Source organism: Crinia signifera, chromosome 8 (assembly GCF_055691185.1).
Source record: "Crinia signifera chromosome 8, ASM5569118v1, whole genome shotgun sequence".
Lineage (NCBI taxonomy): Eukaryota > Metazoa > Chordata > Amphibia > Anura > Myobatrachidae > Crinia > Crinia signifera.
The window spans coordinates 143,905,812-143,926,660 of NC_139224.1; the positions used below are offsets into that span (position 1 = coordinate 143,905,812).

The 20,849-nt window shown below is 46.6% G+C and overlaps 1 protein-coding gene across 4 annotated transcripts in view; it reads left to right on the forward strand.

Moving 5' to 3' along the window:
* The window catches only part of RABGAP1L (RAB GTPase activating protein 1 like), a 419,353-nt gene that overhangs the window by 364,304 nt on the left and 34,200 nt on the right, over nt 1–20,849 (forward strand). The gene's annotated exons all lie outside the window — the stretch shown is intronic.

The window sequence follows — 20,849 nt, forward strand, 5'->3', positions numbered from 1 at the left end:
TTAAATAAGGAATTATATGTATTTTTCTATTTTTTATGACATTTTATGGGATAAAATAAGTGATATGTGCTGTTTCGCTAATATTATTGGTACTATTGCCAATCACTGTGACTTTATATGTAAGTGTATTACAAAGAGACATCCTGTGGCTACACTTATCTCCTTACATGCCCAGTCAGACACCAATATGGCAATCGCTTCCTCCTCTATGATAACAGACACTTGCACATTAGAACATCACAACCTGCTCATTGCAGTTTTCAGAGTGGTGTCTGGATAAAGCAGTTTTGGTCCTATGCGCCCACAGTGACAGCAGGGGTGATACAGGGTATGGGGAGCGAGGGGGAGTTTTTCTTATGATGACGGCACTGCATTAGTATGGCGCCACTGCAGTCATGGCATATAAACATGAACCCTGCAGAGATACGTGTGTAAGGAGCCGACAGGCCAGTATTGGGTAACTTTAAGGGGTTAATATTAATAAATAAATAAATTTAAAATGAAATAAAGTTCAACAAATAAATGATAGTGTAATTTCCTTTTGGTAATAACGTGCCAACCTGCAGCTGTGCACACAGAAAAGCCTTGCTGGTGAATCTGTTCCCCACACCTTCAATACTACAGCACTATGCCAGGCGGAAGCCAGCAGCGGCCGTTATACTGCCACATGAACCCTGCGCGGGACACTACTAACCTGGAGATGCTAACACTGAACGCGTCGCCTGTCGTTAATATCCGTGACCACTCTGTACACGTGGTCAAATTGGAAAGAACTAACCGTTCAGTATTTACACCAAAATGCCAACACCCCAGAGCCTCATTAATGTGCATACCAGTCGGTGATTTGCCGATAACTGAATAACAATATACATTCTATTGGATACACAATGGGCGTAATTCAGACCTGATCGCCGCAGAGTTTCTAAAAACCAGAGCCCTACGATCACATAGCCGCTGCCCTGCCAGACTGAAAACCCGCCTCAGTGCAAGACTGCGAATGGGCTGCAAGAATATTGCAGACCAACGAAAATAAGCTAATCCGTTCACAGCAGACTCACCAACGAATGATTCCCCCACTTGCACCGGTTGAGTAGCCCTGGACTTACTCAGTGGCTATGAACAGGCAGATCGGGGATGGGTGGAGCTGACATCAGAGATCCTTCCTTTAAATGGCTGTCCACGCGGGTATTTTGCCCTGACACTCCCATGAAACAGCCGAGTGCCACCCCCAAAGGCCGGCTGCCTGTCAATCACCCTGCATACGACCAGCATAGAAAAGAAGATCCATAACCATTCCATAATCTCTGTCTGTGAATACGCAGGGTCTGAATCAGGCCGAATAGTCATTATTCATGGGAAAATGAAGAAAAACCTAAAATGAACACGTTACTGTAGACCAGTGCTGTCAAACTCATGACCTTCCAGTAGAACTATATGTCCCAGTATGCCCTTCAACAGTTTTAGCAATCCATTATATAAAATCTGTGGCAGGGCATGCTGGGATGTATAGTTCCACAACAGCTGGTGCGCCATGAGTTTGACACCACTGCTGTAGACTCATTATTGTGTTGCTCGTGTAGTGAGTGTTTCTATGCCAGTGTGTGACTTCTAGAGCTACCTGGTTTTGCCAGTTATTACATATGTATTTTTTGGTATGCAGTCAGTGGATAGACAATGTCTAGGTCAACAGTCACTAGATTGACAAAAGATTGAAACAAGCCTATCGACATAAGCAAGGTCGACAGTCAAAAAGTTGACATGAGTTTTTCCATGCGTTATTTCAGAAAAAAGGTGTTTACTATCCAAGCGGTACATATATATACGGTGTCCATGTCGACGTACGATTACATAGACACACAAACAAATAATGAACTCATGTCGACCTTTTCACTGTCGACTTTGCCAATGTCGACCATAAGCTTGGGTCAACCTTTTGGCAGTCTCAACCGAAGGTCTACCCTTTTTTTGGTGTCGACCAAGTCCCTGTCGACCATTAGTGGTCGACCTAGTGTCTGTCAACATAGACATTGTCTATCATCTATACCGTATCTGGATTTTTCTTAATAATAAATCCTTTGCGTAAGACGGTGATTCGGGAGATTTTTAAAAAAAATTTTTTTAATTAGTTCTTTATTTTATTTTAAACTTTTTTTTTTCTCCTGGTGAAACACTCTTTTGTAGCATGTCTTGTTTTATTATTTGATCTTGACATAACGTGCTTTTTAAGTGTTTATTATAGCTGGCTAGGTATATGATACACAAAGTTACTCTGCAAGCACGGCTACAAATGCACAGTGTCCTTCCATAAAGCACGCTGGGAAGGGTTTCCTTGACGCAGTACAAGGACACACACTGCACTGATTCTCTTTCTGCCTTGAAGCTGTTTGTCCCTGCTGTGTCCTGTACTGTTATCTGTGTTTTATTATGTCCATCCCGTAGCAGGACAGCTTCTCGGTATTGAGGACAAAGCATATGGTACGCACGCTGTCATCATCTGTTATACACACTAGACGATATTGGTCACAGTATCGTTCACGAAGGGCTTTCTGAACGATATTGTGAACAATATGTCCAGTGTGTACGCTGTGCATCATTAGCGAAGCACGCTCCCAAGCATCGTTAATGACCCCCTCCCTCATCCAAGCATGATCAGACGAGGGAGGATGTTGCCATCGGCGGTAATGCTGCAGGATTGTTGTTTTTTTAAAGCTTTCCTGAGAGTGGTAAAATGCGTTTGTGACCTAGTTACTATCAGTGCCCTCTTGGTCTATGTGGGTCTGTGTGTGTGTGTTTGTGATTTCAGAACCTAACTGGAAAAGTTTTTTTATGTGTCCTAATAGATGTGGAATTAGGCTTGTAGTATTGTACATTTATATTGTGCATTGAGTGCAAAAAAATTAAATATTCTTGATAGGCATGTATCAATATACTGTACAAGCACTCCCATATGGATAAACTAATCCCCAAAATTGTTGGGGCGTGAATCCCAGGATTGGAGTTTCTAGTCCCAGGATTTTGGGATGAACCAGATTATGCATTTCTTTTTTGTTTTGTATTATTGCCAGGCAGCAGACTGCCAGGACGCGGTCCTGTGCCCCGTCTGTGCCATGGCACGACATCAGTGGTCACTCTGTGCAGCCCAACACCTGCCATACTCACCCTCGCGTCACCACATATAACCCTGGTCTTAAACAGAAGATGTCTACGGAAGCGTGGCACCTCTCACCGACACTGTCTCACCTCACAGAGGGGGTTATTCTGGTTCGGGCGGCTGGGCCGTAAACGTACGTTCCTGGATTTTTTTTGATCTGCGCATGCGTACCTTCCGCAATGCGCAGGCGCGATGACTCCACAACGCTCACGGACGGGTCTTTCCGTGCGAAAAAACTTGTCCGCAAGAGTACGGTCATTGTGGGCGGCATATGGTCGTGTTGAGGGGAGCGGCCGAAATAATGAGGGAAACTGGGCGTAAACATGGGCGTACACGGGGGTGTGCACAAAAAATGTACGGTGCTACTACCGCTCGATCGGCGAAAGCACCGTGCATTTCGGACACAAAACAGGCGGCCGCCACCTCCATACCACCCCTACAGATAACGCATGAGAGCGGACGCCTGAGTCTGCTAATTAACGCTGATTACTACTCAAACACATACACCTGAATGTAATAAGCAATGCAGCAGCCTATTAAGTCAAAACCATTATTTCACTACCTGCAAACCACACACAGCACTCAAACACATTGGAAGCATATGTTTATACACTTCTCTACATGTAAAGGTTGGTTTAATTTTAGTTAATATTCTTTTTAAGACCTGCTTATATATGCCAAGGTCAGTGTTGCAAGTAAGGGGGTACTGTGTGGTACGGAGTACCTGTAAGAAATATGTTGCAGGTACGCAGTACCACTTACCCCCTGACCCACTGTCAATTCTATTTTTATTTTAAGTCTAAATATAATGCATCCGCAGCACGCCCACCCAGCGTTATGATTGGTGCTGTATGCAGCTTCCGGCTACTGCTGATTTAGCATGTCACACTGACAGGCATCAGTGGCACCGACAGCATGAAGAGCAGGCTCCACAATTGTAAGCACAAGCTGCCCGGCTCTCCCCCAAGCAAGAGCCAACCCACCCCAGCCATTCCCTGTTTCTCATTCCCTGTCTCCTGATGCCATGCCACTATTGTCATTTAGTCACTCCTCTAGCTTTGTGTGACAACGCCCCCCTCATGACACATGGCCACGCCCATTTTTGGTGGAGCCTCTCAGTACCACCAAGAAAAAAATTCTACTTGCACCACTGGCCAAGGTAGTTATTTGGAAACCATTTACACACATTTAGTAAGTGTTTTCATATACTTTAAGCAGCAGCACACTCAATCTACACAAGTCGACATGTGTCAACCTTTTCACTCTAATACAAACATAGTTTTTGTATTTATGATAAAAATACATAAACCACATCTAACAGCTACAAGGATGTTTCAGCAATGTTTTAAGGCCATGGCCACTATTTAGTTAAAATGTATTTTTATTAGGCTGTTCATAAAGGTAGACAATTGAGGTAATAGAAAACAATAATTGAATAACAATTACAATATATCATTTAATTGTCTTAATCATAGTTGAAAGGCTAGATTATGAGGGCCATATATGTGAAGGGTATGCCAGCGTGCACGGACGTACGCTAACTCTCACGACCGGTGACATACGCTGAGTTTTCCATTGAAAACAGGCGAGACCCGTCCGTACACGGTGGTCAACGCTCAGATAGCCGTAAGATGTGGTGTGAAAACGGACGAAAGCCGCCCGTATACGGTGGCGTACGCTCTGTTGTACGCCAGTTATCGGTGTCTAGAAGGAGATCTGTCCGTGTACGGTGGCGTACGCTCAAGTGTACGCCACTCCTCTTTGTCGGTGTTTTGGCCGTCCATATGCGGATGTTTTGTGGGTGGACTTTCGCTCACCGTCCGCGTACGGGAAAAGTACGTTGATACGGAACGTACGTACGTTTGGCCGCCTGAACCAGAATAAGGTCCAGAGGGTGCCAGCCGCCAGCCATGGAGAGATGGACAATGGGAGGAAGAGGGCTCTGCCCACTATTCAATGCCCATATTACCAGCATTGAATAGCAGGGGCGGAGCTAAAATGGCTGACCCGAGTAGAAGCCATGGGAAGGCTGGGATGTGATGCAGGCTCTAGGTCTGGTCTTCCGGGTGTCTTTTTACATTTTGGGGTAAGAAGACACCTGGCATTAGCAGAGTCACACAGGACATGGAGCTAGGGGGTCGATCCTATTACACCCGAAGGGTGCGGATGCGCCTGGTGTCACAACGCCGGGTGGACTTTACAGTGGGCCGAACTCTCTGAAAAGTGCTCGGACCTCCATAGGGGTGCAAGTGATTTTCAGCTAATTCAGTCCTGAGAAGGGTGCAAGTTGAGGGTAATTCGGGTGCCGTTCTCAGCATTAAAAGGGCACCCGAACAGCAGCTTGCACCCTTCGGGGTTAATAGGGTCAACCCCATAGGTGAGCTGCATCACTGGGTGTGTTGAGGCTAGCTGCATGAGGACAGTGCTGTAGATGCTTTTCTACCAATGCATTCTGAATGTATTTCTATGTGTTGCGTCTTTGCAAGTACAATATCTGGACAGCGCGCAGTTATGCATGAGAAGTTGGACATGCCACACTGTAACATTTTCATTTAGCGTAAATGCTTTAGAAGGCGCATTATGTATCTTAATGTGCTGGAAATGTATATGTTCCTACTGTATATCTGTTTTACTGTTCCCAAACTGTGTGCCGTGGCTCCCTGGGGTGCCTCAGGACACTTGCAGGGGTGCCACGGGTAGGTGGTCCTTGACCAATTCAAATTATGATCAATGTGCTGGTGGCTGCCAATCCTATAATATGTGTACAAATAGAAGAATCTACTGCTCTTTACCACATAACTGAACCAAAGCTTCACATAGAAACACAAATTACTTCATTTAATATTTATGTTTCTACAACTAGGGGTCGCGTGGAAAAATTCTGATAGTCTGGGGTGCCGTGATTCAAAGAAGTTTGGGAACCCCTGCTGTATGAGTAACCTGGGGTTTATTACGAACAAGCGTTATTTCACCTGGGTGGGCTGATGTATCCGTTAGCAAATACAAAAAAAGTTTTTCCATGGGAACTGGCAAGCCACAGGGGTTGTGCTTGGTGAAACTGGCCTGCAGTTTCACATACAGTTCAAGCAAATTTGTGTTGCAGTCATTACTCTTCCAGTGTGGCTGTGAGATGTCGTGGCAAGATGATATGAGATTTCACTACAATCCAGTAAGAAAATGCCTCAGTGACCACTGATTACTGATACAAGACATACTGACGACCTGATCTGAAAGATGCATGCAATTGCATTGGCAGCTGCAAATTTGTACGCAGCAGCTGTGCATAAATATGCAAATGTCACATCGGCTGAAGTTGTGCGTAATTGCTCATAATCTGGGTTTCTGATATCATCTCTGTGGATTGACAGCGGGTTAATGGTAAACATCTCAGAATTTATTCGACCGTCTTAACTAAACTTGCCATCGAGTTATAATCAGTCTCTAAACCCCAAAACCCTCAGCAAAAATGCCACAGAACCTTGGGCTCTGGAAAGGCTGCACAAATCCTAGGTTATCTGGGCAGTGCTTCACACATTGGGGCAGATGTATTAAGCCTTAGCAAGAGATAAATGCAAGGGTGATAAGGAGAGATAAACGTCCAGCCAATCAGATCCTTACTGACTTTTTTTTTAAACACAGGCTGTAACATGGCAGGTGATTGGCTGGACGTTTATCTCTCCTTATCACCCTTGCATTTATCTCTTGTTAAAGCTTAATACATCTGCCCCAATCCAATACACCTCTCAGAGGTAAATTTTGTCTTTCGTGTTGTCTTCCATTTGTTCTAGTTTAATTGGTGGAAATGATCACTGCAGGAAATGAAAACCACAATAATACTTAAGATTCCAAACCTGACATTTCGTGAACTTTCCCCTAGGGTTTTTTTCAGCTATGGATAAAAAGAAAGCAAGTGTGTGATTGCTATAATGCACATTTTACATATGTTACCTGTTTAAAAAACATGTCCATATTACCAGCCAGATGTCGCTCGCCTACTGGCAACATGTGCACAGCCACACCTTATCTGCCCAAACAAGTCTTATATTCACTTCCTGAACCATGACAGGCACCACCCAATCTTCCCAAACCATGTTTCATATTCACCTTCTAAACCATGACAAATCTCCCCCTATCCACGCAAGCCATACCCCACAGTCACCCAATGATAGGCCACACCCTTCCTGCCCATACCACACCTCATATCAACCTCCTAAACTGTGACCGGTCACACCTTATCTGCCCAAACCACACCTCATATCCATAGGCGAATCTAGAATTATGGTAATGGGTGGTCCCAGATGTAGACATAACAGTAGGGGAACCTTTGCGCGCCGTAGCCGCGCGGCAAAAAGGGGGCGTGGCCTCATGGAAAGGAGGCGTGGCATCACAAAAAGGGGTGTGGTATTACACTTTAGACCATACACAGTAATGCCCATTACACATTTTAGCAAACTCCGTAATACCCATTACACATAAAGCCACACGCCGTAATGCCAATTACACATAAGGCCACACACCATAATGCCCATTACACATTGTGCCACACATCATGATGCCCATTACATACTATATAACAAACCGTAATGCCCATTACATATTTGCCACATAAGTGCTGCTTACCTACGTGCTCATTGCTAGGGGGTTATTACACCATAGTACCCATTACACATGATGCCACACACCATAGTACCCATTACACATGATGCCGCACACCATAGTACCCATTACACATGATGCCGCACATGATTAAAGGGGGGGCGGGCTGAGGTGAAAGCGTGGAGAAGAATTGGAGCGGAAACTGCAGGGGTGACAGTCACTGACAGCTGGGCAGAGAGCAGGGGGCTGCCCGGCTGTATTCAGACCACTGCAGGTCACGGCTGTTTGAAATAATACCCCTTTCACAATAGAAAATGCAGGGATTTTCCCGGGAATATGGTCCCAGGATCATGCAGGGACATTCCCAGGCTGACCCCTTATACACCAGCCTGCATTTTCTGGTATGAGGGGGAGAGACAACCACTCCCCTCTTCCTACCCCCCTTTAACCAACCAGCTATATCTTCGGAACCAACTGACCCATTTACATGAGACCAGTATCTTATTGAAGAACTTTTGAGTTGGCTTTGAATGATTTTGGTCCCGTGAAACTGGGCTGTTTGGTTCCAGAGAAATCTGCCCTCAAAAAACATAAATAAATAGTCATGAAATTACATTTAAGAAATGAAAAAAAAAAAAAAAAACCGGTTTAACCTCAATATTCCTGGAACCAATTAACCCATATGGATCCAGCCTGGTATCAGATTGAAGGCCCAGCGATTTGGGTTAGACTGAGATCAACCTCGAGCTTCAGTGATGCCGAAGGGGGAACTGGCAGCCATTGAACTGGGTGGCGGTCAGAATTAGTGGGTCCCATGTTATTCTATAGGGAAAACGTTCCAGCTTTGCCTGGCCGTATCTCCGGTTCCCAGGGGGCTAGAGACACGGGGCTGAGCTCATTGGAAAGCCCCTTCCCTCAGCTACAAAATGGGCTAATGGTCCTGTGCACCCCCGGACCACCCCCTAGATTCGCCTATGCTCATATCCACCTCCTAGATCAGGCATTCCCAACCACGCTCCTCAAGGCACACCAACAGTGCAGGTTTTAGGGATATCCAGGCTTCAGCACTGATGGTTTTATCAGAATCCCTCAGATACTAATTAAGTCACCTGTGCTCAAGCCTGGATATCTACATTACCTGCACTGTTGGTGTGCCTTGAGGACCGTGGTTGGGAATGCCTGTCCTAGTCCTAAACTGCACCTCATATCCACCTCCTAAACCATAACATGTCAAATCCTATCCGCCCATGCCATACCTCATATTTACTTCCTAAACCATAACAGACCTCCCCCTATCTGCCCAAGCCATATCTCAATTTTACTTCATTAACCATGACAGGTCTCCCCCTATCCAACCAAGCCATACCTCATATTCACCTCCTAAACCATGACCGATCTCCCCCTATCCACCCAAGCCATACCCCATATTCACCTCCTAAACCATGCCAAATCTCTCCCTATCCACCCAAGCCATACCCCTTGGTCACCTCATAAACCGTGACAGGCCACACCCTTCCTGCCCAAACCACACCTCTTATCCACCTCCTAGACCATGACAGGTCACACCCAATCTGCCTTAACTGCACCTCATATCCATCTCCTAAACCATGACATGTCACATCCTATCCGCCCAAGCCATACCTCATATTTACTTCCTAAACCATAACAGAACTCCCCCCTATCCGCCCAAGCCATATCTCACTTTCACTTCATTAACCATGACAGGTCACACCCTGCCCAAACCACCCCTAATATCCACCTCTTAAACCATGACAGGTCTCCCCCTATCCGCCCAAGCCATACCTCAAACTCCCCTCCTAAACCATGACAAGTTTCTACCTATCCGCCCAAGTCATACCTCATAATCACTATATAAAACCATGACAGGCCACACCCTATCTGCCCAAACCATACTTCATATCCACCTCCTAAACCATGACAGGTCACACCCTGTCTTCCCAGACCACACCTCATATCCTCCTCCTAGACCATGACAGTCAACGTGTGATCAGACCTGAATAAGGTCCATAGTGTGTTTGGCGATGATGAATGCAGCAGCATTGGGGCAGATTGGAGTGGAGGTGGTATGCCAGATAAGGCACGTTTACAATAGTCCAGTCTAGAGATAGCAGAATTGACAACTGGAATTACAAGTTAGGAGAGATGGAAAGATCAGAGGAGGACAGATAGATCAAAGTACCTTCAGCATAGGGATAATATTGAAGGCCACAGGAGCTGGAGAGCTGATCTGACGCAAACTCACGGATGGAAGTTGTGGATTCAGACACATAGTTTAGGATTAGCGGATACCCAGAACAAAGGAGCGGAGTCTACAGTGATGGTGGTTTTCACCAGGTACCACCGCAAGTCATAGCCCTGTTTCAGAGCTCTTGAGTGCAGGGGCTGGTATACATTGGCACCAGAGGTTAAAGTGAGGGGGAACGGGGTGGAACTGAGTTCCACCACCTCTTATGGTGAGGTAGAGCATTTTAACCTCCACATTGGCAGTGCACAGTAATACCCCTTTTAGACCAAAACGCCGGGTCGCACCCGGCTTTTTGGACCCTGGTTGAAGCCGGGTGCGACCCGGCGTTTAGGGGCATTTACACCGGACGGGCTTAAACGCCCGCACCCCCCTCCCGCCCCTTCCCGGCGCTTGAAGATGACAACGCGATGTCATCTTCAAGCACCGATCGCCGCCGCCGTACCCGGAACACTGCTGGGGGCAGCCCAGCACTAAGGTAAGCTGCTAGTCCCCGCGCGCACCCCCCGCCATTAGACAGGAGGTGAATGGATGCCGCACACAGGCATCCGTTCACCTTCCTCCCCCGCCGCCGCCGCTGCTGTCTGCAGAGTATAGCAGACAGCAGCGCCGGCTGTCAGTGTCAGACTGACAATCCGTCCAACCTGCGGACGCTGCGGTCCGCAGGTTGGACGTTCCCCATTCATGTAAATGGGAGCCGGGTCATCCGACCCGGTGTTCCCATTTACACCGCCCTCTACCCAGGTCCTAGCCGTGTTCTACCCAGGTCAGGACCTGGGTAGAAGTCCCGTGTAAAGGGACACGGCGTTAGGGATTTACACCGCCGAAGATCCGGGTCTGACCCGCCGCTGACCCGGATTTTTCGGCGGTGTAAAAGGGGTATAATTCTCACAGAAAAGCATTCTAGTTTTGTAGGGGGTTGCCAAAAAACATACCATTGGCCCTACCTTTACCTAATGAGGGGAGGGGGTGTAATTAGGTGACATAGAGAAATGAGTTCCCCCACCTCTGCATGACCACTTTATGCCCTGATTGGCACTAGATTGGGTAAGCGGTAGCTGGAGATGGACAGGCATTTGGACACAGGGATAACCAGGATCAGGAACAGATATTTGGTTAGAAGAAGCACAGGGGCTTTGTCAAAGAAGTCTAGTATCTGGTACTTGACAGTGCTCAGAGACACTGCATTCAAATTTGCCAGCAAACATGTTTCCTGTGCATTCCCCTTTTAAATATAAGACAAAGCTGCGCAATAGCAGCAGCCGGGGAAGTAGCCAGTAACCAGGATGTGGACCGCCAGCTGAACACTTCTCCATGACTGGTACCCTTGGGAACCTGCCACAGCACAGGAAGACCAGCGCTGCCAGATCCAGTAAGCGAGCCCTCGGTTTCAGCATGCCGTCCCTAAGATGATGTATGAAGAGAGTACAGAAATCGGTAAAGAGCAGAACCTTGGGGATCACCTGGTGGTAGTGGAACGGTGGGAAGAAGTGGAATTGTGAGAATAGATAGAAAAACAAGTCAGAGAGATAGGAGGGAAGTAGTGTACAACCCTATCCTAGGAGCTAAAGGATTTGCCCACAATAGCAAAAGCAGCAGAGAGGTCAAGGAGAAAGAGCTGAGTAGCGGACCTCGGATTTGGCAGCAAGTTCGTCATTTCTGACTGTAGTGAGGGCATTTTCTGTGGAGTGGAGAGGACAGAAGCTAGACTGAAATGGGTCAAACAGGAAATAGGAAGAGGCGGCAAGGCAGGTGTAGACCATGCGTGTTGAGTTTGGAGGCACGAGGGAGGAGAGTGATGGGGCGATAGTTAGAGAGAATGTCAGGATCAAGGGTGGATTTTGTAAGGTTGGAGAAGACAAGGGCATGCTTGTACACAGGACAGTGCCTGATCAGAGGGAGAGATGGGAACAGGCAATGGGAGAGACAGCGCTTGTATAATCATATACTTACAGCTTAATGGAGTGGAAAATGAATCGTTTTCCTAGCAGCCCTGTAACCATGACCGGAGCTGTCATGACCTCAAATCTTCTACTAATTTGCTACAGTTAATTTTTTACTATTCTGGTTCTGCCCTCTACCTGGAATGGATCAATAATAGTAAAATATATAGGCTGAACCTAATATACATCCACAGTCTTAAAACTTAAATCATCCTATTCTAAGCATGTCATATATTCACTTATACCTATATACTTCTAAATTATTATGCAACAAATTGACATGCTTTATACACAAGGGCCCTTATTCTGGTTCACTCACATAGGCATAATCCTTCTCAAATGGACAAAACCATGTGCACTGCAGGTGGGGCAGATGTAACTTGTGCAGGGAGAATTAGATTTGGGTGGGGTTTTACTTCAAAGTGAGATCTATATTGCAGTGTAAAACTAAAGCAACCAGTATTTTCCCTGCACAGAAACAAAATAACTCACCCAAATCTAATTCTCTCTGCACATGCAGTGCACATGGTTTTGTCCATTTGAGAAGGAATTTGGCCCTTACCAGAATAAGGGCCAACGTGTATGTACAAAGTGTAGATTAAATATCCAGGTGAAATGCAATCGGTGCCCTTCCCAGAGTTAGTATCTAAAATATGTGACAATCGCCATTTCATTGTCCTTTTTATATACAGTATGAGTTCTGATAGCGGAGAGACCTTCAGCTGTAATGCGCTATAGGAATTATTATCTTTCTGTGCTTTCACCAGCGGTGTTTGACAACCACGAGAGAGTGACGATTTGTTGCATATTCATTAAAATATATGCAACTGTAGGAGCAGTCTCTATTTTCACTGCACACGTGTTTGAGTATTGTACATTAGTTTATGCATTAAGGGGGAGGTGCATCGTTCCAATATTAACTGTCCACTGAAAGTAACAGAGGAGATATAGTATCATTACATAGGACACTCATGGACTGATATTAGTTTATATTATACGGGGCAATCCCACAAACACAATTCACACCCCTGTTTTTCTTTACTATGGGTGCATGGCCAGCTCTGTGAGTTGCTGGCCATGTTCCCAGCCCCTATGTGCACATGTGCATAGCATCTAATCACCACAGAGCAGCCATTGACAGCAGGGTCTCCTATCTGCCCCACCACCACCAATGGACACTGTTGCCCCTGGGTGGCATGTGGGACAGTGCTGCCCGTGAGAGGCATGCAGTACACTGTTGCCCCTGTGGGTGGCATGCAGGACAGTGCCATAAATGCAATAGTAATTTAATAATAAAACTAGTAAGCCTGCTTCAAAAGCTAGTCTGCTACCTTCTGTGTTTGTGTATGTGTGAGAAAGAGATGTAGCTTTACTCTCTGCCAGCAGATGGCAGTGTTTCGGAGACTCATGGACACTAGACCTATATATAGATGATATTTTTACATCAGCTGCAAATAATAACCAGGGACACACGGCTGCTGAGCTGAGTCCTCCCAGCACCTCACTGTAGCCGACTTTGGGTAATCCCAGTGATTTAGTATTTTCTGAATATAATTATAGTACAGCTTTTTGCATTGTAAATACCCTTGAATAATAGATGACTTCTCTTCCAAACAAAAGGAGCAACTTCCACGTGCAGTTTCACAGGACTGCAGAATAGGAACATTTCCATAGATAGGGGCACATCTTATATCGGGGGATTTTCCCTGGGATCTCCAAATGATTCTATCCCTGTGCATTACGCAGATCTGTGTGTGTGAAGGGTTTTCATTGGCAGGTGTCCATAGAGATGTTAATGACATCTGGAGATCCTTTTATGCATAGACCAGCATTACAAAGCCTCCCAACCTAATACTGACCAGGTTCCCATACCACACCCTGAAATCTCCTGCTCACAAAGGAGAATTGGGACTAGCAGAACATGTTCCAGATGTTCATGATAAAGAGAGTCTGCAATATAGATGAACTGCAAGACCAAGTTGTGCCCAGTAGACAGAAGCCGTTCCCCAGACAGCCCCTAGAGGGCAGCCTTGCGCAGTCTGGCTCATTTATTTTAAAAACTAGACACAATAAGGCTGAGGGTACTGACAAAGGTGGTGCACAGTATTGTCAGCCCCATAAAGGTGCAGTAGGGTAGGGTGCATGCAGTGCACTGATTGCCACATTTCTGACTGTTAACGAAGAGCTGAAACCTATTTCAGCAACAAAGAAATTGATAGGTTAACAAAACACTTTCATGTTGCCATGTATGTAGATCAGTGCAGTTTCTACTCTTATTACCATTTGCAAAGGCAATCCGTGCGGTGTTCTCTTTGTAGTGTACTTTCAGCTTCTAGTCTATTATCAGGTGTATGACACACACAGTGTGCCAGTCTTATGATGCTGCCGCGCTCGCCTTTGTGTTGTGGTGGGGACGGCGACGGGCACACCTGGACCACTTCATTCCCAGGAGAGTTATTCCTCCCAGCAGACAGTGTGTCAGTTGCTAGGGAAAAAATATTTTTAGAAATCTCAGGGAATTTTTTAACAAAGGTAACTGATGCGATAGAAATATGGAAGGTGTATTCACTAGGTCCACCTCATGTAGTCAACATGCGCATGCTCAACAGGGTCAACTGGTTGACAGGTAAAAGGCAGGCCCCTTAAAAAGTTGAAACGTTGGGTGAGATTTAGTTCTCAAATCGCCCTATATCGCTGTTTTTTTAAATTCGCATATTTAATGAGGTGAGTATTCCGGCATGAAAAGTGTGATATATGGCGATTTTAGGCATGAAAATGGAATGAAAAGGTGCGATTTTGGTAAAATGTGCGATTTTGTGATAAAAAAAAAAAAAAATGGCGTGAGGATGACCCCTCCTGTACATAACCAGCCCCGGGCTCATTGAGCCGGACCTGGTTCCAAAAATACGGGGGACAAAAAGCATAGGGGTCCTCCGTATTTCTGAACCCAGCCCCGGACTCTTGGACCGGTCCTGGTTCCAAAAATACAGGGGGAAAAAAAATCTGGGGGTCCCCCGTATTTTTAAAACAGCACCGGGCTCCAACAGCCCGCAGTGTCATGCCACAGCCGGGGGACACTTTTTACATAAGGTCCCCCGGCCGTACCATGAGCACCGTGGCTGGTCAGCCTTGGACGGGGTACCTGGAGGAGTGGGAAACCCCCCCCCCCAGTAAAGGGGTCCCCCCCAGGCTTCACCCATCCAGGGCTGAAGCCCGGGGCTGTCACCGGCGTCCCTGGCCAGTGGACGCCGGCCTGATAGGGTTAAATCTTTCAATCCTAACATTGCTTTATACAGGAGAACTACAAGTACCAGCAGACCTCCCCCGCAGGATGGAACTTGGAGAACCACAAGTCCCAGCATGCGGGGCATTTATTGGTCCGATGGGACTTGTAGTCCACCTGTAAAAAGAATGTTAAAAGAAAACACACACACAGAGAAGTATAACTTTATTACATACACATACACACACCTCACTTTTACACCCACATACTTACCGATCCAGGATCCAGCTCTGGTCTCTCTGCAGCATAGCCGGTCAGCCCGCACTGTCAGCGGGCTGAACCGGCTTTCTCCGATGGAGCTAACAGCTTCTGTCACGCTGTCCCAGCGCTACACAGGCTGAGAGCGTGATTGGGCGATGCGTCTCCATGGAGACGCATAGCTCAGCCAATCAAGGCTCAGCTATGCGTCTCCATGGAGATGCATCGCCCAATCAAGCTCTCAGCCTGTGTCGCGTTGGGACAGCGCAACAGAAGCTGTTAGCTCCATCGGAGAAAGCCGGTTCAGCCCGCTGACAGTGCGCATCTTTTAGTAATGGGAGAACAAATCCCGGTAGGTACTTGTTTCCTAGCACGGCGCCCGTCGTAGGTGATCGCATACCTTAACTTAAGGTATGCGATGGACGCGATTTCAGGGCTATTTTTAGCCTTTTCTCCGACAATTAAAAAATCGGGTCCATCGCATGCCTTAAGTTAAGTTAAGTTAAGCTATGCGATGCGACCGATGCGACGGACGCGATTTTACATAGGGAACAATGTTAAATGGGCCAATGGACCCGATTTCTCATTGTATACCCACCCTTATGGGTATTTTACATGTGAAATGCCCCCCCCCCCCCCATTGTTAACGCCACCCCACGATGAACACCAACCCGAAGCGTGGCGAGCGCTGGCGGTACGCATCCTCCGACCTTTTCATACCCCCACTATCCACGTCGACGTGGAGTTGATATTATATAGTGTGGCGAGCGCAGCGAGCCACCGAGCCTGAAGCGTGGCGAGCGGACGCGTAATACCTGTGAAGTAATGCGCGTCCCCTCGCAGGGCACGCTGCGCTCGCCACGCTTCGGGCTCGGTGGCTCGCTGCTCCCCCCACTCTATATAAAATCAACTCCACTTCGACGTGGATAGAGGGGGTATGAAAAGGTCGGAGGACGCATACCGCCGCCCCTCACGGGCTCACTGCGCTCGCCACGCTTCGGGTTGGCGTTCATCGTGGGGTGGCGTTAACAATGGGGGGGCATTTGACCCATCAGGGTTGGGAAGCAATAAAAATTGGGGTCTGGGGGCCATTTAACATTGGGGCCAATGTAAAATCGGGTCTCAGGGACCATTTTACATTGGTTCCAATTAAAGGACCCGATGGATACAATTAAAATCGCAGGCGCCGTGCTAGGAAACAAGTACCCAAATCCCCATTCCCAATCTCCACTGCCGTAGGAAATTGTTTCCAATCCAGTCGGATGCCATATTCTACAGCTGCATTTCCCATCTCCAGTCCTCAGGGACCTTTTAACAGTGCATGTTTGTCATGTCTCCTGGTTTACGCACGAGTGTATGTATTACTGGCTGACACATTAAAAGATTCACAGGTGGTGGTGGCATAGCTCTTAGTGGTCACTATGGTGCCCAGTACAGCAGTGGTCACTATGGTGCTCAGTACAGCAGCTGTGTCACTATGGTGCTCAGTACAGCAGCGGTCACTATGGTGCTCAGTACAGCAGCGGTCACTATGGTGCTCAGTACAGCAGTGGTCACTATGGTGCTCAGTACAGCAGCGGTCACTATGGTGCTCAGTACAGCAGCGGTCACTATGGTGCTCAGTACAGCAGTGGTCACTATGGTGCTCAGTACAGCAGCCGTCACTATGGTGCTCAGTACAGCAGCAGTCACTATGGTGCCCAGTACAGCAGCGGTCCCTATGGTGCTCAGTACAGCAGCACTCACAATGGTGCCCAGTACAGCAGTGGTCACTATGGTGCACAGTACAGCAGCGGTCACTACGGTGCCCAGTACAGCAGCCGTCACTATGGTGCTCAGTACAGCAGCGGTTTCAATGGTGCTCAGTACAGCAGCGGTTTCAATGGTGCCCAGTACAGCAGCGGTCCCTATGGAGCCCAGTACAGCAGCGGTCCCTATGGAGCCCAGTACAGCAGCGTTCCCTATGGTGCCCAGTACAGCAGCGGTCCCTATGGTGCCCAGTACAGCAGCGGTCCCTATGGTGCCCAGTACAGCAGCGGTCCCTATGGTGCCCAGTACAGCAGCGGTCCCTATGGTGCCCAGTACAGCAGCGGTCCCTATGGTGCCCAGTACAGCAGCGGTCCCTATGGTGCCCAGTACAGCAGCGGTCACTATGGTGCCCAGTACAGCAGCGGTAACTATGGTGCCCAGTACAGCAGCGGTAACTATGGTGCTCAGTACAGCAGCGGTCACTATGGTGCTCAGTACAGCATCGGTCCCTATGGAGCCCAGTACAGCAGCGGTCCCTATGGAGCCCAGTACAGCAGCGGTCCCTATGGTGCCCAGTACAGCAGCGGTCCCTATGGTGCCCAGTACAGCAGCGGTCCCTATGGTGCCCAGTACAGCAGCGGCCCCTATGGTGCCCAGTACAGCAGCGGTCCCTATGGTGCCCAGCACAGCAGCGGTCCCTATGGTGCCCAGTACAGCAGCGGTCACTATGGTGCCCAGTACAGCAGCGGTAACTATGGTGCCCAGTACAGCAGCGGTCACTATGGTACCCAGTACAGTTGCTAGAAATTTAGAGCCACAACAATCATCATTGTGGACAGAAAAGTGGATAGTGTATATTTATCATTAAATGAGTTTTGCTATAAACACAGGGGGTGAGATTTAATAGGATGAGAGATTCAGAAAGTGAGAGATTTGGTAAGAAATCTCCATTTTTTTTAAAGTGGCAATCATTTACACCTAGTTTTACAACTGGTTTTGCAGTGTAAATGATTGCCGCTTTAAAAAAACTTGAGATTTCTTCCCAAATCTCTCACTTTCTGAATCTCTCATCCTATTAAATCTCACCCAAAATGTCTTTTAATGTGCAATATTCATGGCGGAATCTCCTACTGGGCTTTGGAGAACAGAATTTTAGTCCAACTAGGTAAAAACCTGTCAAACTGCCGTCTTACTCCCTGCTCCTACCTCTAACCTCTGTCTTCCCGGCATCCGTCTGTCCATATCCAGCAAGCTTGAAACAGATCATTTTGTTTTCACTTTCTGTTAAGGAGTCATTTAATCCAGCAAGTGTCCTCTAGTGGTCGCTAGAGGTACTTCACCTCAGAGGTGAGGAGTATTTAGCGTTTTATATATATATATATATATATATATATATATATATATATATATAGATTTAGTCATCACATAAATGGCTGAATTTCAATCAGATGCAGACAATTAGACATTTTGTACTCGCAGGTAGATACATTTATGCATCTAAAGGTGCCCATGCACGGTACAATATTTCCATGCGTTTTGCAGTAGATCTCATGTGATTTGCATGCGATGCGATCCAAAGCTAGTTCAAAAAGCACGGGCCGCACAGATTTTATGTGCTGTGCGATGGGATGCCCGCCGGAGCGTGCATCGCATCACACGGCACCCTTGCACCATGTATGGGCACCTTAAGTCAATGGGTAACACCAGATGTTACTGTAAAGCTGGGTACACGCCTACAGATTTATCTGTCCACTCTATATGGTGGGAACAAAAACCTGGAAATACTGTATATGGGAGCAAATGGCAATCAAACATTTGCTCCCAAACAGTGGAAAACCGACATTGGACAATCAGACATATTGTTAAAATCAGTCTTATACAAATTTTGCAAGCAATTGTTTGTTGTCTGTTTTTCAGCATTTAGGAGCAAATGTTGATTGTAATTTGCTCACATACATTTCCAGAATTTTGTTTCCACCAGACAGATTGGACATATAACTTTGTGTGTGTGCCCAATTTAAGGTCTTGTCTGCATTGACATTCATCTTATATCTGGATTTATAAACGTGCCAGATAGTGATAGTTTTAGTGGTATCATTATTAGGCGTCTGGCTTGGGTCCTAATAATGTAATATGTTGCAATATCTGGGCAAGTTCTCAGTATCGCCTCTGCCTGTAGCTTGTATTGTATACGCCGATCATTGGACTGTGGAACAGGCCAGAAAAAAGATTTGAAGCTGGCTGTACTTAATCTGTTCATATAATGCTTAGTAATAGAAAGAGGTAGTGATGGTAATGCAGTATATGTATGTAGTGTAAGCACAAAGGGGGTGATTCTGATTGACGCGCTAAGCTGCAAAAATTTGCCGGGCAGGGCCTTTATATCCAAGTGTAGATGAGCCCCAAAGCAGTTAGTGAGAGCTACTATACTTGGTAAAGTGCTGGGAAATGGTGCTGATGATTCAATGCAAATGTATCTGTCTCTTATTCCTTTTTTTTCCCCAAAAATGTAACAGTGTAATGTGGGCTAGGTGATATGAGGGAGATTGTTAGACTAATGAGGGAGAGAGGGAGATTGCTGCTATTTCAGGGAGTCTCCTGCAGAATGCAGGAGGGTAGGCAACTATGACTTGCAGCCTCTGGGTCCAAGAACAGGGTGGGATATTCATGTACTGTGACATAATCCGCCCGCCCCCAGAAGGTAGGTGTCCCCCCTGTGTTTGCATGGGGACAACCAGCATTTTTTTGAGCGCACCCACCTTTATTTGTGGGTATGCAAAAGGAATGCAGTTTGTTTGCATGGGATCGCCCCATGCGCGCCTTCATCCCACCCACACCAGAATCCCTGCACATGCGCATATGCTATTATGTGCATGAGCAGTACATAAACATTGGTGCCTGTTGCAGATTTGCCGGGGACCTAATGAATTGCAATGGCCCCCTAAGTGCATAACTGTGTACACCTGTTTTTAAGGTTAAGGAACAGCGAAACTGAAACCTTTTTCTCACTTTTTGGGGCGTTCGCCCCTTAATTCATTTCAACTTTGTATGGCTATTTTAATCTACTGCTCATCACAGACTTACTGAAATATGAAATAACTTTGGACATTCGCATTTCTTCATTCTGATCCTTCACACAGTTATTTGTGTGCCTATATGTTCCTATATAGGCTTCCGCTGGCATGTCTGAAAACATAGGGTTTATGCTTTTACATTGTTACAGAAGTGTCTTCATTCACTATTGCTGCAGTCACTCCAACCCTCCATGCTAAGCGCGTCAGGTTCCGTGTGACATGGGTTCTTTTTGGGCACCTTTTGCCTGAAGATGCGTGTAATAGTCTCTGACAGATGGGACTGCACTGACCAGTTTGAGATGTGACTCTTGTGTATCTGTGTACGAATGTGTCTAAAGCTGTATATGCTTCATATACAGAGTCAGGCGCGCACAATGTGTCTCTTTACAATGTTTGTTATATCTGTTTGCATTTGTGAGTTTTCAAGAAGGAAAATACACAAAAAAAGTCACACAGAACCTGGCACTTTACTTGCGCCAGGCGTCTTACCCCAAACATGGAATCTATCTCTTTAAACCGATATACGTAAATCATCTTGCAGCACAGAAGCTCATCTGTATGTATCTGTGCGCACTACAAGACGGATTACAGT